A 21,199-nucleotide genomic window follows, 5' to 3' on the forward strand; every position below is an offset into this window, starting at 1 on the left:
AAAGCAGTTCTAAGAGGGAAGTTTATAGCAATACAAGCCTACATCAAGAAACAGGAAACATCTCGAATAAACAACCTAACCTTGCACCTAAAGCAATTAGAGAAAGAAGAACAAAAAACCCCAAAGCTAGCAGAAGGAAAGAAATCATAAAGATCAGATCAGAAATAAATGAAAAAGAAATGAAGGAAACAATAGCAAAAATCAATAAAAGTAAAAGCTGGTTCTTTGAGAAGATAAACAAAATTGATAAACCATTAGCCAGACTCATCAAGAGAAAAAGGGAGAAGACTCAAATCAATAGAATTACAAATGAAAAGGGAGAAGTAACCACTGACACTGCAGAAATACAAACGATCATGAGAGATTACTACAAGCAACTCTATGCCAATAAAATGGACAACCTGGAAGAAATGGACAAATTCTTAGAAATGCACAACCTGCCGAGACTGAACCAGGAAGAAATAGAAAATATGAACATACCAATCACAAGCACTGAAATTGAAACTGTGATTAAAAATCTTCCAACAAACAAAAGCCCAGGACCAAATGGACTCACAGGCGAATTCTATCAAACATTTAGAGAAGAGCTAACACCTATCCTTCTCAAACTCTTCCAAAATATTGCAGAGGGAGGAACACTCCCCAACTCATTCTACGAGGCCACCATCACCCTGATACCAAAACCAGACAAAGATGTCACAAAGAAAGAAAACTACAGGCCAATATCACTGATGAACATAGATGCAAAAATCCTCAACAAAATACTAGCAAACAGAATCCAACAGCACATTAAAAGGATCATACACCATGATCAAGTGGGGTTTATTCCAGGAATGCAAGGATTCTTCAATATACGCTAATCAATCAACGTGATACATCATCTTAACAAACTGAAGGAGAAAAACCATATGATCATCTCAATAGATGCAGAGAAAGCTTTTGACAAAATTCAACACCCATTTATGATAAAAGCCCTGCAGAAAGTAGGCATAGGGGGAACTTTCCTCAATATAATAAAGGCCATATATGACAAACCCACAGCCAACATTGTCCTCAATGGTGAAAAACTGAAACCATTTCCACTAAGATCAGGAACAAGACAAGGTTGCCCACTCTCACCACTATTATTCAACATAGTTTTGGAAGTGTTAACCACAGCAATCAGAGAAGAAAAAGAAATAAAAGGAATCCAAATCGGAAAAGAAGAAGTAAAGCTGTCACTGTTTGCAGATGACATGATACTATACATAGAGAATCCTAAAGATGCTACCAGAAAACTACTAGAGCTAATCAATGAATTTGGTAAAGTAGCAGGATACAAAATTAATTCACAGAAATCTCTTGCATTCCTATACACTAATGATGAAAAATCTGAAAGTGAAATTAAGAAAACACTCCCGTTTACCATTGCAACAAAAAGAATAAAATATCTAGGAATAAACCTACCTAAGGAGACAAAAGACCTGTGTGCAGAAAATTATAAGACACTGATGAAAGAAATTAAAGATGATACCAACAGATGGAGAGATATACCATGTTCTTGGATTGGAAGAATAAACATTGTGAAAATGACTCTACTACCCAAAGCAATCTACAGATTCAATGCAATCCCTATCAAACTACCAATGGCATTTTTCACAGAACTAGAACAAAAAATTTCACAATTTGTATGGAAACACAAAAGATCCCGAATAGCCAAAGCAATCTTGAGAACGAAAAATGGAGCTGGGGGAATCAGGCTCCCTGACTTCAGACTATATTACAAAGCTACAGTAATCAAGACAGTTTGGTACTGGCACAAAAACAGAAACATAGATCAATGGAACAGGATAGAAAGCCCAGAGATAAACCCACGCACATATGGTCACCTTATCTTTGATAAAGGAGGCAAGCATACACAGTGGAGAAAAGACAGCCTCTTCAATAAGTGGTGCTGGGAAAACTGGACAGGTACATGTAAAAGTATGAAATTAGAATACTCCCTAACACCATACACAAAAATAAACTCAAAATGGATTAAAGACCTAAATGTAAGGCCAGACACTATCAAACTCTTAGAGGAAAACCTAGGCAGAACACTCTATGACATAAATCACAGCAAGATCCTTTTTGACCCAACTCCTAGAGAAATGGAAATAAAAACACAAATAAACAAATGGGACCTAATGAAACTTAAAAGCTTTTGCACAGCAAAGGAAACCATAATCAAGACCAAAAGACAACCCTCAGAATGGGAGAAAATATTTGCAAATGAAGCAACTGACAAAGGATTTATCTCCAAGATTTACAAGCAGCTCATGCAGCTCAGTAACAAAAAAACAAACAACCCAATCCAAAAGTGGGCAGAGGACCTGAATGGACGTTTCTCCAAGGGAGACATGCGGATTGCCGGCGGACACATGGAGGAATGCTCGGCATCATTGATCATTGGAGAGATGCGGATCGAAGCTACGGTGGGATGTCGTCTTGCACCGGTCAGAGTGGCCATCATCGAAAAATCTAGAAACAATAAATGCTGGAGAGGGTGTGGAGAGGGGGGAACGCTCTTTCACTGTTGGTGGGAATGTGGATTGGTGCAGCCACTGTGGGGAACAGTGTGGAGGTTCCTTAGAGAAGTGAAAGTGGGGCTGCCATGCGACCCAGCAATCCCACTACTGGGCATATACCCTGAGAAAACCATAATTCAAAAAGAGTCATGTACCAAAATGTTCATTGCAGCTCTATTTACAGTGGCCAGGACGTGGAAGCGACCTAGGTGTCCATCATTGGATGAATGGATAAAGAAGATGTGGCACATATATAAATGGAATATTACTCAGCCATAAAAAGAAACGAAATGGAGGTATTTGTAGTGAGGTGGATGGAGTTAGAGTCTGTCATACAGAGTGAAGTAAGTCAGAAAGAGAAGAACAAATGCAGTATGCTAACACATATATATGGAATCTAAGGAAAAAAAAAAAAAGGTCATGGAGAACCTAGTGGCAAGACGGGAATAAAGACACAGACCTACTAGAGAATGGACTTGAGGATATGGGGAGGGGGAGGGGTAAGATGTGACAGGGTGAGAAAGTGGCATGGACATATATACACTACCAAATGTAAAATAGATAGCTAGTGAGAAACAGCCGCATAGCACAAGGAGATCAGCTTGGTGCTTTGTGACCAAGACAGGTGGGATAGGGAGGGTGGGAGGGAGGGAGATGTAAGAGGGAAGAGATATGGAAACATATGTTTATGTATAACAGATTCACTTTGTTATAAAGCAGAAACTAACACACCATTGTAAAGCAATTATACTCCAATAAAGATGTTAAAAAAATCTTATTTCTATACATTGGAAAAATAATTTAAAACATTCACATTATGATAGTAAAAAAAAAAAATCATCAAATACTTACAAATAAATCCTGCAAGACCTCTCCATATAAAACCATCAAGAATTATTGTAAAAAGTGAAAAATATAAATGGTAGAACATTCATGGATTGGACATACCAATATGAAAGGATGCTAATTGTTCCCAGATTTATTCATGTCTTCAATAAAATCCCTATAGAAATACCAAAACTTTCTTTAGGATAACTAATAAACTGATTCTTAATCTGTGGAACTGCAACAGGCTTAAGTTAAGCCAAGATTGTTTTAATGAAGATCAAAGTAGAATAACAAAACAATATGCAGCAACAATAATGCAAGGAGTTTAGTACTGGCTCAACCAATGGAAAAAACACAGATTACAGAAATAGGAGTATTCATGTTTAGATGATTTATGATAAGAGTGACCCTGCAGAGCAGTGGGTAAGTATGGACTTTTTAATAAATGGTCTATGTAAATTGTATATCTGAAAGGGAAAAAAAGAATTTTAACCCTACCTCATACCATATACTAACATCAATCTCAGATGTACTGAAAATCTAAATGTGAAAGACAATAAAAATAATGTTTCTATAACAAAGAAGACTATCTTCATAACTTGGAATATACAGACTTTTATTCCAAATAAAAATAAATCTATATAACAGATTTGTTATATACTTGTGGTTCAAATATAAATCCTCTATAAAAATCATCAAAGGTACAATCGTTAAAATCCAGTTTGTCAAAATACTTAACATTTTGATATGTTATTTTCTGAGGAAAGTGCTAAAAATACATTCAATTTTTAATCTAAAGAAGTCACCAAACTTTTAAAACTCATCTTCTATATTCAAAGTATTACATATTTTAAAATTATTAATACATTAATTACTTTAAAATTATTACGTTCAAAATAATAGCCTAGCACACTGAAAAGTTCTCAAAACCAAAGAATTTAGTGATGTTCTGTATACTCTAGGTACTTGATAGCAAACTGCAGTCATATTTTTATAACAAGTTTTTAAGCATATTTTAAACAAGCTTTATAACAAAAGACACTCATTAATAATGGCAATGCCAGTTGTCTACAACATAATATTTTTGTGAACCATAAACATATTTAAATACATATTTACTCTAATAAGCTATGGAATCAATATAATTCCATGTGCTATTTTACTACAATATACTATAAAATAGTATCTCTGTGTTTACAAAGATATTACTATAACTACATGCTAGTTAAATAACTACATCTTTGTTGAAATATGTTTCCTAGACAAAGCTATGGATGCTCCAAACCCTGGTAAAAAATAAAAATGGTTTCGAATAAAAAATTTAAACTTCAAGAGACTGATTCTAGCAGGAAGTTCATCAAATAAGTATGTTCTGCTCTACTGAGCATTATCCAAGTCAGAAACGAGGCTTTTATGCTAACTCTGCTAGAAAAATAAGCCAAAACCCTTTTCTCACCTTTTTTATGTTGAAAATTTTTAAACCTATAGAAAAAAAATTATAGTATTACGAAAACCATTTTTCTAAAGCCAGCAATCAACACTTTGTCACTTTCTCAAGCCCCCTACTCTCACTCCACTTCCTTGGCTCATTTCCCACTTCTTTTTGGCTGAAACATTTGCATGATTTGCAAACATGATGACACTTCACACTTAAGTAATTCAGTATATATCTCATAAGAAATAGGAGATATTTTTCTACATTTATTACAGTTATAATAAAACTATCACACTAAAAAATTCATAGTGGATATAATATTATGTACAATATGGCCATATTCAAAGTTCCTCAATCATCACCCAAATAGCCTTTTTAGCAGTTTTAGAATCAGCTTGTCAGTAGCTACAAACATGTATTTGGGGAGATGATTTGGATTGTATTTAATCTTTAGCTAATTGGGGGAGAATAGGAATCTTGATCTTAGTAAGCCTTCTAATACATGTACACAGTATCTTTCCCAATTTATTTAGATGATATAGAGGGTTTTGAGGTGAGAAAGGACACACTCTACTGTATCATGATAGACTCCAGTGTGGTAGTGATAGAAACAGGGACAATACAGGAGGCTATTCCAGCAACCCTAGTGTGAAATGATGGTATTAAAGTTTTAGCAGTGGTGGCAATTTAAAGAGGTCTGATATTGGATGTATTCTGAAGGTGGAACCAGTGGCGTGAGTGTGAGAGTGCTTGCTTCCATACAACCTTGCAGATAGGGTTCTGTCAAACTTTTTGGATGTTTGCCAATGTAATTATTTTAAAAGTGTTGTGTCTCATGTAGCTTTTCTCAGAATTCTCTTGTCATGAGTGACATAGAGCATCACTCTGTGGTCCATTTGTATTTCTTTCTTGGTGTACTGTATTCTGTAACACATTTTCTACTATTTTGTTGATCTTTCACTTGTCAATGCCTACTAACCCTTCATATGTTATGGAGATTAGCCCTTTACCTGTGATGAGTAACCTCAATTTATAATTTATATTTTAACCTTACTATGATTGCTTTCTTTGCCATAAAGAAAGCTTTCATTTTCATAATGAAGTATTTAAGTCTTTTCTTATATAGTCAGTTTTGGCACAAATTGTTAAAGAATCTTCCATGTTATCTTCTAATACTTGATTCACTTTATTTTACATTTACACACTAATCCATTTGAAGCTTATTCTGCTGAATAGCATAAAGATCTAACTTTCTTATCCCAGATGGCTACCAAATTATCCCTATGACATTTATGGAAAAATCCAGCTATTCCACATACTTTTGAGGTATCATCTTTATTACATTTAAGAAATGGTACATATTTGCATCTATTTCTAATTGTCTCTTTTGTTGTTTAGGTCAGTATGCTCCATCATGTAGCAAGACCACTGTTTTAATTATTGAGGCTTTAAAAAGCGTTTGAATATTTGGTAGGGCAGCTCCATCAAAACTGCTTAAACAGTTTCTGGCTATACATGCTTATTTAGTTGTCCATATTAACTTCTGAATCAAGATAACCAAGCTGAATCAATAAATATATAAAAAAGCTAACACGTGATGACCAAATTACATTTATTTCAAGAATGCAGTCTGAGCTAAGAATCAAAATCAGTGCAGTTCACCATACTAACAGAGTAAAGGAGAGAAATCATGTGATCATATCATTACCTGCAAGAAAAATTTAATAAAATTTAATAGTTAGAGATAATAAAAACAGAAAAATATATTAGGACATGTAAATAATATTGTGCTAGTTATGTGAGTGACCCCAAAGCCTAAGACAAAATTGGGACCATGATAGATATGCTTTGTAACTTTTGTTTTAAACTTTCAAGTGTAAACATAATAAACATTAGTTCCCAACAGCACATTTATGATGCCCATCAGTGTCATTTAAGGACATGACTATGGGGTACACCTAGGAGGAGTGGCAGCAAATGGATCCTGCTCAGAGGACGCTGTACAGAGATGTAAGTAATACTAGAGAACTACAGCCACCTCATTTCAGTGAGTAAATATAACTAACCCACATAATTCCCTACATAATTCAATGTAGTTTACTTAAAAATATTTTTGTCACCTAGACTGAGGTCTAGTTTATACAAAATAAAATTCAGTATTTTTGAGTGTATAATTCAATGAGTTTTGACAAGTGTATCATTTTTTTATCTATCACCATGACATAGAATATTTTCTTCATCCTAAAAAGTTTTATTGTATGCCTCCCACCATTGTCTTTTGCCCTGGCAGCCACTAGTCTGCTTTCTATCACAATAGTTTTGCCTTTCGAGAAGTCTATATAAATGGAATCACAAAAAAAGTATTTACTCTTTTGTGTCTGACTTCTTTTACTTGCCATAGTGCTTTTGAGGCTCATCCAATTTTCTGTATATATCAGTAAGTATTTTTTGTTTTGTTTTATTTTTTTTAATCTAAGCAATACTCTGTTGTATGGCCATTCCACATTTGCTTATTTATTCAGCACTTGCTAGACTGGGTTATTTCAAGTTTTTAGCTTTTGTGAATAAAACTATTGTAACATTCAATTCTAAGCTTTAGTGTGGAAATGTTTTAATTTCTCTTGCATAAATACAGAGGACTTAGTTTGCTGTATCTTGTATTAAGGGTATATTTAACTTTATATGAAACTGCCATATATTTCCAAAGAGGCTATGTCACTTTGCATTCCCATCAGGGATGTATTAGAATTTTAGTGGCTGCACATTCCTCACAATGAATGGAATTACCAATTTTATTTTTAACAAATATAGAGTTCTTATTGGATTTTACCTTTCATATCCCTGACAGGGACTGATGTTGAACATTTTCCACATGCTTCATGGTCTTTAATAAGTCTATTTTATGCCAAGTGCTGATTGATATATTGGCCTATTTTTGGTTTTAAGTTAAAGAATGTTATATATTATATATATATATATATCTTTTATCAAGATAAATGTATTGTAAATATTTCTCCATACCTATAACCCTCCTCATCCACTGCCCCAAGGCTGAGGATTCCCTTCTTGATTCTTTAACAGCGTTTTTTTAAAAAAATTATTTATTTATTTATTTATTTTTGGCTGTGTTGGGTCTTCGTTTCTGTGTGAGGGCTTTCTCTAGTTGCGGCAAGCGGGGGTCACTCTTCATCGCGGTGCGTGGGCCTCTCACTATCGTGGCCTCTCTTGTTGCAGAGCACGGGCTCCAGACACGCAGGCTCAGTAGTTGTGGCTCACGGGCCTAGTTGCTCTGCGGCATGTGGGATCTTCCCAGACCAGGGCTCGAACCCGTGTCCCCTGCATTGGCAGGCAGATTCTCAACCACTGCACTACCAGGGAAGCCCTTTAACAGTGTTTTTAAGGAGAAGTCTTAAATTTTGATGAAGTCCAATTTTTAATCATCATTTTCTTTATACTTCATACTTTTTGTGCTCTTTTTAAGAAATTTTTGCCTTACTGAAGATTAAGATTTTCTCCTAAATTGCCTTCTAGAAGTTTTATAGTTTTAAAGTGTTACATTTAGTTCTATAATCTATTTCCATTTAATTGCTTTATATGGTATGAAGCAAGAGTTTAAGGTCATTTTAAAATATATATTAAATTATACCTTTGCAATTTCCTCAAAAGATTATCCTTTCCCACAATGACTTGCCTTGCATCTTTTCAGAGAATTGGTTATATGTGGGTCTGCTTCTGGACTTCATATTTGTTTCATTGATCTATGTATTTATCTTCACACAAATGCCACACTCTTGATCAATATACATTTGTATTAAGTTTTGAAATTAAGCAGGTAAAGTTCTTCTTGTTTGTTTTGTTGTTTTGCTATTATGATTTTTTTTACTTTTTTCATGTAAATTTTAGAATCATTTGTCATTTTCTCTAAAATCCCTGTTGAGATTCCAATTAGGAGTATTACCTTGACACTATAGATCAATTTGAGGAGAAATTATACCATCAAAATATTGAGTTTTCTGATCCAGGGAGATTTATTTAGATCAACTTTAACTTTCTCTTGCGATTGTTTGTTGGTAGAATATAGAGTTATAGATGTTTTGGAGACTATTATATATCTTACGTATAATATATGGCAATGTCATTGGAGATTATAAACTTCTTACTTTGTTTTTATTCTGTTTAATAATAATAACATTATTATTAACTTTATTGAACTAAGATGGCCAGTATAATATTGAATGCAAGTGGTAAGAGAGAACATCTACAGTATCTGTACCATTTTGCATTTCCATTAACAGTGTGAGAGTTCCATTGTCCTACATCCTCATAAGCAAGTTTGTTAAGGATTTTTTGTATCTAGGTTTTAAAGGGATATTTATATATTCCTCTTTTTGTAATATCTTATGATTCTTATTTCATGGTAACACTCACCACAGAAAACGCATTGGGAAGTGTCACCACATTTTCTATTTTCTAAGTGTTAGTGTATAATTGACATTATTTCTTGTTAACAGTTGTGTAGAATTCACCATTAAAGCCATCATGGCCTGAAGTTTTCTTTGTGGAAACATGAAACAGTGGTCTTGGTACATGATTTCCATTATGAATTAAATTTCTTTGATATAGTGCTATTCATCTTATCTATTTCTTGAGTGAATTTTGTACATTATGCTCTTTAAGAAACTTGTCCATTTCATCTTCGTAACTAAAATTTTAGCATAATTGTCTATAATATACCTATTCTCCATTTATTATCTGTAGGATCTGTAGTGATACCCCATATTTCATTCCTACTTTGAGTAATTTGGGTCTTCCTTCATGTTTTCCTATCAGTCTGGCTAGATGTTTATTAAGTGTATCAATATTTTTGAAGAACCAGGTTTTGGTTTTATTGATTTTTCTCTATTTTTCTGTCTTTTTAGTTTATAAGTTTTAGTGCTTGTCTTTTCCATCTCTCATCTTCTATTAATTTGAGTTTAATATATTCTTTAGCTTTTTAAGATAGAGGCTAGATCAGTTATTTACATATTTCTTTTTTGTTAATATAAGCAACGGAATATTATACACTTTCTTCAGGCATTCCTTTAGCTGAATCCCAAATATTTTGGTATGTTCTTTTCATTTTTATTTAGGTCAAGATATTTATTTTTTCTTTCTGGTGTCTTCTCTAATTCATTGTTTATACAGATGTGTGCTGTTTATTTTACAAATATTTGAGCATTCCCCAAGTTACTTCTGTTACTAATTTCTAAAGAAAAACTATCAATCTCCTCTTTTGGAACATTTTGGCTTAATAGCCAGGTCCACATGATCCTTTTCTTCATTTTCTTTCTTGCCTCCCTTAGCCTAAATAATACTTACCTTGACCTGTGTTAAAGCTTCTATTCTGGGGAACTTGTTGTCCAGTGGCTGAATCAGTTTTTTGGAGGCTTTCTCTGAGGCACAAAAGAAAAATTTCTCAGATTGTCAGGCAGCATCAATTGAACAAACCAGTCAGTCTGACCCTGGGTGACTATCTTATTACCTGGATGCTCATGTTTTTCATTGTAAGCCCAGATCAGTGTTATGGTGATCCTAAGGAAGTTTTAGCTTCCCCTATTGCCACCCACAATGCTTATCAGATAATAGAATCATGTCAGGTACCCTACTGTTTAATAATGGATGCCAAGACCCACTTCAAAAAGAGCTGATCAGTCTTTACATGTTCTTCTTCCTACTCATATTGTGGTGGGGATAGTGGCTTGGGGCATGGTGGCTTGGAGCATAGTCTTGATCACTTAGCGACTGAGTGATGCCCATTCCTTGTCATCCAGCAAAACTTGCAAGGCTACTTTATGTGCTAGCCAGATAAGCCAAATTTCAATAGTCTCAATGGAGTTTTGCCAGAACTTCTCTTTAATTTCTCTTTTCCCATTCATTTTAAGAATGAACCTCACTTCATCTCTGAGTAACTAAACTTCCCTTGATCACCAGAGAGTATTTTCTATAGTTACCACCATGGATCAGAGGAAAAGTGGGTTCTCTTTCTGGTAATGTAGAAGGGTGAACAACAATCATGGATTCTTTTTTAACTTTGTGGGATCCTCCCTCCTTATTCTCTAACTATTGATACAACTCACCAGGTGTCTCCTGGATGACAGTCAAAATCTATTTGTCTCCTTGTCACTAAACAGTTCAGCAACAAGATGCAGGTCCGCTTGTCAGACTCCTATTCCATACCTAGGTAGTTGGCCTGCCAAAAAGGCATTGCAATCTTATCATCTTTTGGGACAAAGGGGTTAAAAGTCTGACCTAGTCAATCTATCAGGAGTAGGTGGGGCCAAAATCCCATTAAGTGTGACCTCTTTTACCTCAAGAAAAATGGACCAAGTTTTGAAGAAGTTACAATTTTTGTATCAGGAGAATTTTTTACTTTGTAAAAGACAGCATTTTTTCCTTTGTCAGAGGGATTCAATATTAGGAGTCCATCTACATTGTTTCAAGAAATTTTGCAAGTAAAATCCAAGCAGGCCCTTGAATTTTGTTGGGGCTTATCAACCTTGGCTTACTCCAGCAGCTAAGGTCACTGAGATGATTTTTAAATTGCTTACCAACATGATAACACTTTATAAGCATTTTCAGTTCAAACATGTTAACATATGAATTCTAATTACACATTTTCACAACAATACATACAATTAGTTAGCTCAGAGACTCACTCACAACATAATTTAACTTATTTTTTTTTTCTCTTCACTATAAATTTTGCCCAAAGGCTATTAGACATTTTTCAACAGAAACATAGACCAATGAGTTTTCTGAGGCACTTCAGGAGTTACTCAGCAGCTGCCAGAAGAACATCTTATCTTCACAACTACAGCCCACAGGGTGGGGTGGGGGGTGAACAGAGGGAACAGCTCCCACCAGGAAGCATAGCTTTGTATTTACTTTTTGTTTCAAGTAGAAATTTCCTAAGCCTCAATAAATGCACTATTTTAGGACAATGTTTTGAACTTAAAATGTGCAATATTTCATTTGGACCTTAAGGATTTTATGAAAACCCAAGCATAAAACAGATCTCACGGTAAGGGTGGTTGAATTTTTTTTTTTTTTTAAGGCTATAGCAAGTTAGGATCACACAGTGACACATATATGTATTTATTCAGATTAATACAAAAATTTTATTGCTAAGTTTCTAACATCTGAGGCCCTTTTCTTGGTGCTAAGGGTAAACAAATAACCAGTAGTTTTCATCTTATTTTTGTTTTGACATATATGTACTTTAAATAATTAGAGCTCTGAAGATCAAAACTTATAAAGGGAAACTTTGCTCACCTGTTAAGGAAGTCTCCAGAAATTGAAATGAATTCTATCCTGCAATCCCTTGGAAGGAAAATAATTAGAAAATGGTGAAAAGAGAGCATGAAAATTCTGGCAAGTCTGCATAGACCCTATGGGAAAAAAAGACATGCTCCCTCCAGGACATATGCCATGTTTCATTTCTTTGTTTTTACTGTATGTAACATAAAATTGACCATTTTAACCATTTTTAAGTGTACAGTTCAGTGACATTAAGTACACTCACAATGTTATACAACCATCACTACTACCCATTTTTGGAAATTGCTCATCTCAAACAGAAAGTCTGTATCCATTAAGTAACTATTCCCAATTCATTCCTTCTCTAGCTTAGAAGTTAAACTTCTCATATTAAAAAAATTCAAAATAGTACTTTTAGAGGCCTTCAGAGACAGGTAAAAGACTTTACATTCATACTCTTACTATTTTCATCATCCAGGTGAAAAAAGTTTAGATATCTCAGGTGATGTGTGGTGTGCACACCCGTATGTATCAGTAATCTGTATTCTACTTTCTGCTTTTATGAGTTCTAGGTACTTAATATAAGTGGAACCATATCTTATCTGTCATTTTGTATCTGGCTTATTTCACTTAGCATGATGTTTCAAGGTTCATCCATTTTCTAGCAAGTAGCAGAATTTCATTCTTTTTTAAGGCTGAGTAACATTCTGTGGTATATGTATATCACATTTTGTTTATCCATTCACCCATTGCCAGACACTTGGGTTGCTTTCAACTTTGGTCTATTGTGAATAATGCTGCCATGGACATTGGTGTACAGGTATCTGTGTGAATCTCTGCTTTTAATTATTTTGGGTATATACCTAGAAATGGAATCATATGATAATTCTGTTTAACTTGTTGACGAACTACCAAACTGTCTTCCAACACAGGCTGTACCATTTCACATTCCCACCAGCATTGCACAAGGGTTCCAATTTCCCCCCACCAACACTTGCTATTTTACATTTTTTCAATAATAGCCGTCCTAAATGGGTGTGAATTGGTTTTTAATTGTGACATATATTTGCATCTCCCTAATGACTAGTGATGTCGAGCATATTTTCTTGTGCTTATAGGCCATTTGTGTATCTTCTTTGGCAAAAACGTCTAATTCAAATTCTTTGCCCAGGGCTTCCCTGGTGGCAGAGTGGTTAAGAATCCACCTGCCAATGCAGGGGACACTGGTTTGAGTCCTGGTCCAGGAGGATCCCACATGCCGCAGAGCAACTAAGCCAGTGCATCACAACCACTGAGCCTGCACTCTAGAGCCTGCGAGCCACAACTACTGAAGCCCACACACCTAGAGCCTGTGCTCCGCAACAAGAGAAGCCACCACATTGAGAAGCCTGTGCACCACAATGAAGAGTAGCCCCCACTCGCTGCAACTAGAGAAAGCCCGTGTGCAGCAACGAAATGAATAAAAATAAATTTTAAAAAATCCTTTGCCCATTTCTTAATTAGGTTGATTGTCTTGTCATTTTTTATTGTAGTTCTTTATATATTCTGGATACTAAACCTCTATCAGATATATGATTTGCCAATATTTTCTCTCATTCTGTGGGTTATCTTTTCACTCTCTTGATAGTATCCTTTGATTCACAAAATTTTAAAATTTTGATGAAATCCAATTTATCTACTCTTTACTTTTGTTGCCTTGTCTCTTTGTACAATATCCAAAACATTTCCCCAACCAATGTCATGAAGATTTTTCCCTTCTAAGAGACGTATAGTTTTAGCTCTTGCATTTAGGTTTTTGATTCATTTTGAGTTAATTTTTGTATATGGTGTAACATAAGGATCCAATTTATTCATTTACATGTGGATATGCAGGTTTTCTAGCATTTTTTGTTGAAAAGACTCTCCTTGCCCCATTGAATAGTCTTGGTAACACTTTTGAAAATAAATTAGCCATATAAATGAGGATTTAATTCTGAGCTCTATATTCTATTCCACTGGTCCATATGTCTATATTATGCCAGTATTCTTTTGATTTCTGTAGCTTTGAAGTAAGTTTTGAAATCAACAAGTGTGAGATCTCCAACTTTGTTACTTTGAAGATTGCTTTGACTATTCATGGTCCTTTGAGATTCCATATGAATTTTAGGATGGGTTTTTCTATTTCTGCAAAAACGTCACTGGGATTTTGCTAGAGATTGTATTGAAACTGTAGTCAGCTTTGGGAGTATTTCCAACCTCATGATATTAAATATTCTAACCTGTGGATATAGGATGTCTTTGCATTTATTTATATCTTCTTTAATTTCTTTCAGCAACATTTTGTAGTTTTCAGTGTACAAGTCTTTCACCTTCTTCATTAAATTTATTGCTAAGTATTTTATTCTTTTAGGTGCTATTGTAAATTGAATTGGTTCCTTATTCCTTTTCAGCTTGTTCATTTTTAGTGTATAGAAATGCATCTGATTTTTGTGTGTTTATTTTGTATCCTGAAACTTGTCAAATTTATTAGGTCTAATAGGTTTTTGTAATGGAATATTTATGGTCTTATACATAAAGATCATGTTTTCTGTGAACAGAGACAATTTTACTTTTTCCTTTCCAATTTGGACTTCTTGTTATTTCTTTTCTTATCCAGTTGCTATAGCCAGAACATCAAATACTATGCTGAGTAGAAGTGCCAAAAGCAGGCATCCTTGTCCTATTTCTGATCTCATGGAAAAGTCTTTCACCATCAAATATGACGTTGGCTGTGAATTTTTCATATATGGTCTTTATGATGTTGAGGAAGTTTCCTTTGATTCCTCATTTATTACGATTTTTAATCATGAGAGGGTATTGACTTTTGTCAAATGTCTTTATATATCAATTGTGTTTATTTTTTCCCTTCCTTCAGGGAATATGGTGTATCAAATTGATTGAATTTCATATGGAACCATCCATGCATTCTGGGAGTAGATCTTTCTTGGTCATGATACTTTTAATAGTTTGCTGAATTCAGTTGGCCAGTATTTTCTTGAGGATTTTTGCATCAGTATTCATAAGCGATATTGGTCTGTAATATTTTATGCTGTCTTTTTAAAAACATTTAAACAACAGCAAAAAAACAAACAGTTCACCCACTTCTCCCAACACCCAACCCAACCTCTGGAAACCACCAATCTGTTCTCTTTATATATGAGCTTGTTTTTTTCCTTTTCTTTTGTTTAGATTCCACATATAAGAGAGATCATACAGTATCTTCCTCTGATTTATTTCACTTAGTATATCCTCTAGGTCTATCCATGTCATTGCAGATGGCAAGGTTTTATTCTTTTTTATGGATGAGTAATATTCCATATATATCTAGATGTGAGATCTATCTATCTATCTATATAGATAGATAGATCTCACATCTTCTTTATAACTTCACTAATCATTTATTCTGCAGTGTCTGATCTGTTAATCCAATCCAGTGTTGGATTTTTGAAAAATTATTTTTAATTTCTTAAAGTTCAATTTGGGTCTTTTTTATACCTTCCATATCTTTTCTCATGTTCATAATTTCCTTTATCTTATTAAACATATGGAGTATATTTATGAGTTATTTTAACATCTATGTCTTTTAATTTTTGTGTGTGTGTGTGTGTGTGTTTCATCTAGTTTCACTTGCTTGTAGGGGACCGTGGGCAGAGGCCTTGCCCCAACCCCTCAAACCAGAGTTCCTAGTGCAAAACCATTGTGCCCGACACTGAAGCACCTGTCTTTTAATTTTTATCACATGGTTTATTTCTTGTTCTGTTTCTACTTTTTTTTCCCTTCTGGTTTTAGGTTGTATTTTTCTGCTTCTTTGCATAACTGGTAGTTTTTTTATTAGATGGTAGATAATGTGAATTTACATTGTTGAGTGCTATATTTTGAGTTAATTTTTAAAGTATTTTGGAACTTTATTTTCACATGCAGTTAAGTCACTTGGAATCAGTTTGATCCTTTCAAGAATGGCTTTTAGGGTTCATTATGAAGGGTCTGGACCATCCTTTACTCTAGGATTACTTTGGCCCCTTTACTAAGGCAACAAAGTTATGAGAACTCTACACAGTCACCCATATATAAGAGGTCTTTCTATACTGGCTGGTGGAAACACAAACTATTTTCAGCTGTATGTGGTTTTTGGTATGTTTTCAGCCTATTCCTTTCTGGTAGTTCTTTCCTTGACCTTGGATAGTTTCCTGACATGTATACACAGGCCAATATTCTGCCAAATACTCAAAGAGAACTTTCTGCCAATTCTTATAGCTTTTCCTTTGGTCATCTCTTTTTTCTCTGTGATTTTTTTTCATATAAATTCTAGTCCATTCACCTATATCAACTCTGAATTCTGTCTCCTTAAGTCAGTGAAATTACCAGGGAGGTTATTAGTTTCCTTTTTCTGTCCTATTGCCTGGAAAAGCTCCAGGTAGTAGGTTGTGACAACCATATATTTCCACTTCATTTGTTTTCCTTGTCAAAGAGATCACCATCCTGCACTGCCTGTTGTCTGATGTCTAACACCTTTATTTCATAGTTTTCCAGTTGTTTAAAATGATAAAATTAAGGTCTTTCCTATAATTCCATTATGGCCAGAAGTGAAGTCATTTTCCAATCCTTTTTTTAAAAAACACATGGACTTTTATTAAAGTTTAATGTCATTTAGGCTTGTGATTCAGGGGTCTAAGATGATTGATCCCATTTGGACAATGCAAAAATGCTTTTGTTGTCACCTCCTCCCAAAAAGTTAATATGAAAACTTCATTTGACCAGTACTGAAGTTGTATCTTTCTCTACCTTCAGAAGCATCAAAATCCATGTGGCTGGACAATAACCTAAATTATTTTTCATTTAAACTGCACTGTGGAGAAATTGGAACCCTTGTACACTGTTGCTGGAAATGTAAAATGGGGCAGCCAGTATGGAAAATGGTATGGAGGTTTCTCAGAAAAATTAAAAATAGAACTACCATATGATCTAGTTATCCTACTTCTGGGTATGTATTCAAAATTTAAATTAGGATCTCAAAGAGATACCTGCACTTACATGTTCATTGCAGTGCTATTCAAAACAGCCAAGATATGAAACCTAAATGTCCATTTATAGATGAACAAAGAATATGTGTTATATACATACAATGGAATATTATCATTAAAAAGGAAAGGAATCTTGCCAAATGTGACAACATGGATGAACCTAGAGAACCTTATAGTAAGTGAACTAAGACAGTCACAAAAGGACAAATACTGCATAATTTCATGTATATTAAAAAATATAAAATAAATCATAGAAACAGGGAGTAATATAGTGGTTGCCAAAGGCTTGGGAAGGGAGGAAATGGGGAACTGCTGTTCAACATATATAATGCTTCAGTTATACAAGATGATAGAGATTTACTGTACAACATTGTACCTACAGGTAACAATACTGTATTATACACTTTAAAATGTGTTAGAGTAGATCTCATGTTGTAGTCTTCCCAGAATAAAAAATAAATAAAATAAAATAAAATAACGAATCTGTTTTATAAAACCTTAAGTGATATTCAAGTTGGATCAAGGAGAACCTCCATTGTTATTAGAGGAAGAATTTCTGAAGAGAAGGGCCCAGATGAGTTATTGAATACTGGCAGAAAGTATCTGTTGTGTCAGTCTCAGCCTATTAATAGTGATGCTCAGGACTTCCCTGGCAGTCCAGTGGTTAAGATTTTGCACTTCTACTGCAGGGGGCATGGGTTCAATCCCTGGTCAGGGAACTAAGTCCCACATACCTTGTGGCCAAAAAACCAAAACATAAAATAGAAGCAATATTGTAACAAATTCAATAAAGACTTTAAAAAATGGTCCACATCAAAAAAAAAGTCCTAAAAAAAATAGTGATGCTCTTGTTTATGCTCTTGGGCATGCACCTGGCCCAATATTACTCACATCAAGCTCCCACAGATATTTCCTCCACTGGGCTCAAAGTTGTGGCTGAACCTACCCTTGTGGTTCTTATAATTGCAAGACATACTTTAGCACAAACCATCAGGGACCTTTGAGGAAAAAGATTTATTATTCATAGGTACTAGAGGGTACATGGCATGCCTAAGGGCCATAAAGTGAGATTTCAGGTAGCAGAGAGAGAGCGAGGGAGAGAGAAAGCATAAGCAGACCTGGGATTTGCCTTTATTAGGGTCCAAGGGTGGGGTGTCTAGAGTTTTGCAGGTTCACTCTTTATTGGCTAATTGAAAGCACAAGAGTGGGAATTAGGGTATAAGAAAGGAGAAGAGGGGGTCAATCAAGCCATCAGTTACCTAGGTTACCCAGGGTCTGAAAGTGGGTGGGGGAAGCTTAAGTTCTTATCTGGCTTTTTCACTAGTAACTGTGTCATACAAATGGCAGTATGTTTATTCAAGAAGGATGTATTTTAAAATAGATGCCTTGGCAATCAAAAGCTTAATGTCAGGCACTTACATTACAGTATTTGGGGTAAATTAAATCCTAGAATAGTAAGAAGTGGATACTTAACATTTTTAAAGATGCTCCTTTTATAATCCTTACTGTTGGAAGTTTAGAAAAACATATTTAAAGTGAAAGAGTAAGGTATATGGTAGGGTATGGAACATAAAATTTCTTATTTTCTCATTTTTTCAAAGGTAGGCACCAAGAATATGACTTAAATCTGATAAATTAAATAATATAACTATACATAACATTAAAAGATAAAAACTAAGGAACAATATGAAGGCAACTAAATTTGGAGATTAAAGTATGGATAGGAAAAGAGAGTAAATGTACTAATTTTTTCGTTGGTTAGATAATGTCTAAATAAGCTGTCTAATAAACTTGCTCCAATGATGGTAATGTTCTATATCTGCACTGTTCAATATGGTAGCTACTTGCTACCTGTAGCTACTGAGCATTTTAAACGTGGCTAGTGTGACTGAGGAAATGAATTTTTAATTGCATTTAATAATTTAAATGTAAAGATGTTCAATGTAGCTAGTGGCTACATCAGCAGATAGCAAAAATCTACACAAATAGATATTCTTTGGAATTATATAAGATTCTAGTTTACAACTTTTAAGAACTGTAAAAGGTATGAAATTTTACCCTATACACAAACTAGTTTAATGGATGCTGGCAGAAGATAAAAGACTCCAGGTCAAAGACAAAAGACTTCATTGCAATGAAGCAATAAAAATATCCAGAGTACCATCAAGTTTTTGTTATTTGGATGGAATGCAGAACTTGTTAGATATTCTGAGTACAAGATTATGTTTGGAAATGAAAAATTTAAGAGGGACAAATAGCTTGTCTAGACTAGAACAGATAACAAAGTGGACTTTGGAGTGGTGGCATGACAGCTAATGTGCATGCAGTTGGTATAAAACTTTTTCTAGAATGCTGTCTCTTAATTCTTCCATTTGTTGGTACTTAAAGCAGTGAGCTCAGGGCCATATTAGGTCTTTATCATAGGCCTGACATTGTTCTGTGGAATGTGGGTAGTAGCAGGATAATAAAAATCAAGTATACACAAAAACTTTTATGATAAACATAAAGAATATGTATAAGATTCTCAGTCAATAAAAACTAGATAGCTTGATTGTAAAACATGATTTTCAAAGATGTACAACGTACAATGATTTTTCAAAGATTTAATATACATATACTTTGTGAAATAATTACCACAATCAAGTTAATTAACATATCCATCACTTCTAATGTATACAATTTTTAGTCGTCAGCAATAACTCAATAACCTTCAAAAAATAAAGAAGCTCAGAGCTGAAGTTATATCCCCTGAAAAAATAAAGTGTGTATGTATATATGTGTGTGATATGCTATATGTGGTTATGTAATAGAAAGTTCCATTTACTAAGTACCTATTTTGTGTCAGGTTCTTATACTCACATCTAATACTACCTGACAAAAGTGCAGGATATGTATCCTCATCCACAGTTTAATAGACACTGAAGTTCAGAGACATTCAATACTTCTAAGTTACGTGACTAGTAAGTGGCAAACTGGAAATTTATATTTTTCTATATAATATGAAAACATTCAATAACTTACCTCAAGTCATCAAGTAAGTGGTTGATAGGGAGGATTATAATTCCTGGTTATGACTGTGGGTTCAATGTACAGAGTCAAGAATTTGTAATCTGAGAATGTGTGTGAAACAAAAATTCATTTTCCACAGTGGGACAGGTATAATCAGGTGGGCATATCTTTTGAAAGACTGTCGCCACATGTAACTTGAAACATCAGTATCAAAATAAATTTTTGAAAGTCTGGGAAACATAACAAAACTAGATATCTTGTGAAGTAGATGGATAAAAGAGTTAAAGACCAGTCAGGAGAATGACTGGAATGGCAAAAATGAGTGAACAAATTAAAAAGAGGGAAATTAAAATTTGATGATGAGGAAGATCACTTTTGAACAACACTGATATAATAAATAAAGATATCAGAGCCAAGATAGAGCAAAAAACCCAGTCCAGGTGGAAAGATGACTTTTACTTCCACCAGTTTTATACTTCCTCTTCTGCATTTGTGTATCTGTGAATAAAAACCAAGAAAATTAGAGCTTGTGCTGTAAGTCTAGTCTCTTAAATATAGGTAATTTTTCCCATTTTAACTTTATTTTGAGGATGTATAGAATGGAAGAGAGAGAAATGAAACTTGTAAGCATATAGACTAATAAGTATCCTATCACTATAATCTGTATGTGACAATTTGAGAATATAGACCCTATTATTCCTTCCCAATAATACCCTTACCCTGATCATGCATTGATTTTCCTTTTTATTCTACTTACTGTTCATAATCTTTGTTTAATTCATCCTATTGTCTGATTTGCCAGTTCCCACAATTAACCAATCCTAAAACCCATTGTTCTCTACTCATTGCCCCCCCTTCCCTTATTTTCCTTCACTACTAGGCTTCAAAACTTATTATTTCTAAAATGCTAAATACCTATGGTTATTCAGTGCCAGTTTCTTCTCCACTTTTCAAACACAGAAAATTTTTCCAGACAGATTTTTTCCAAACAAAGAGAGTATAGAAAATATACACTTATAATTATGTTGTTATCCGGATGCTAGACC

The 21,199-nt window shown here is 34.3% G+C and overlaps 1 long non-coding RNA gene across 1 annotated transcript; it reads right to left on the reverse strand.

The window, feature by feature from the left end:
• Positions 1-6,116: 6,116 nt before the first annotated feature.
• LOC103010567 (uncharacterized) lies at positions 6,117-20,433 on the reverse strand. Its single transcript, XR_450534.2, has 4 exons — positions 20,166-20,433; positions 12,121-12,168; positions 10,168-10,241; positions 6,117-6,517 (listed from the first exon to the last, which is right to left on the reverse strand). It is a non-coding gene; the product is annotated as an uncharacterized LOC103010567 (long non-coding RNA).
• Between the last annotated feature and the right edge of the window lie 766 nt (positions 20,434-21,199).

This window comes from Balaenoptera acutorostrata, chromosome 6 (assembly GCF_949987535.1).
Source record: "Balaenoptera acutorostrata chromosome 6, mBalAcu1.1, whole genome shotgun sequence".
Classification (NCBI taxonomy): domain Eukaryota; kingdom Metazoa; phylum Chordata; class Mammalia; order Artiodactyla; family Balaenopteridae; genus Balaenoptera; species Balaenoptera acutorostrata.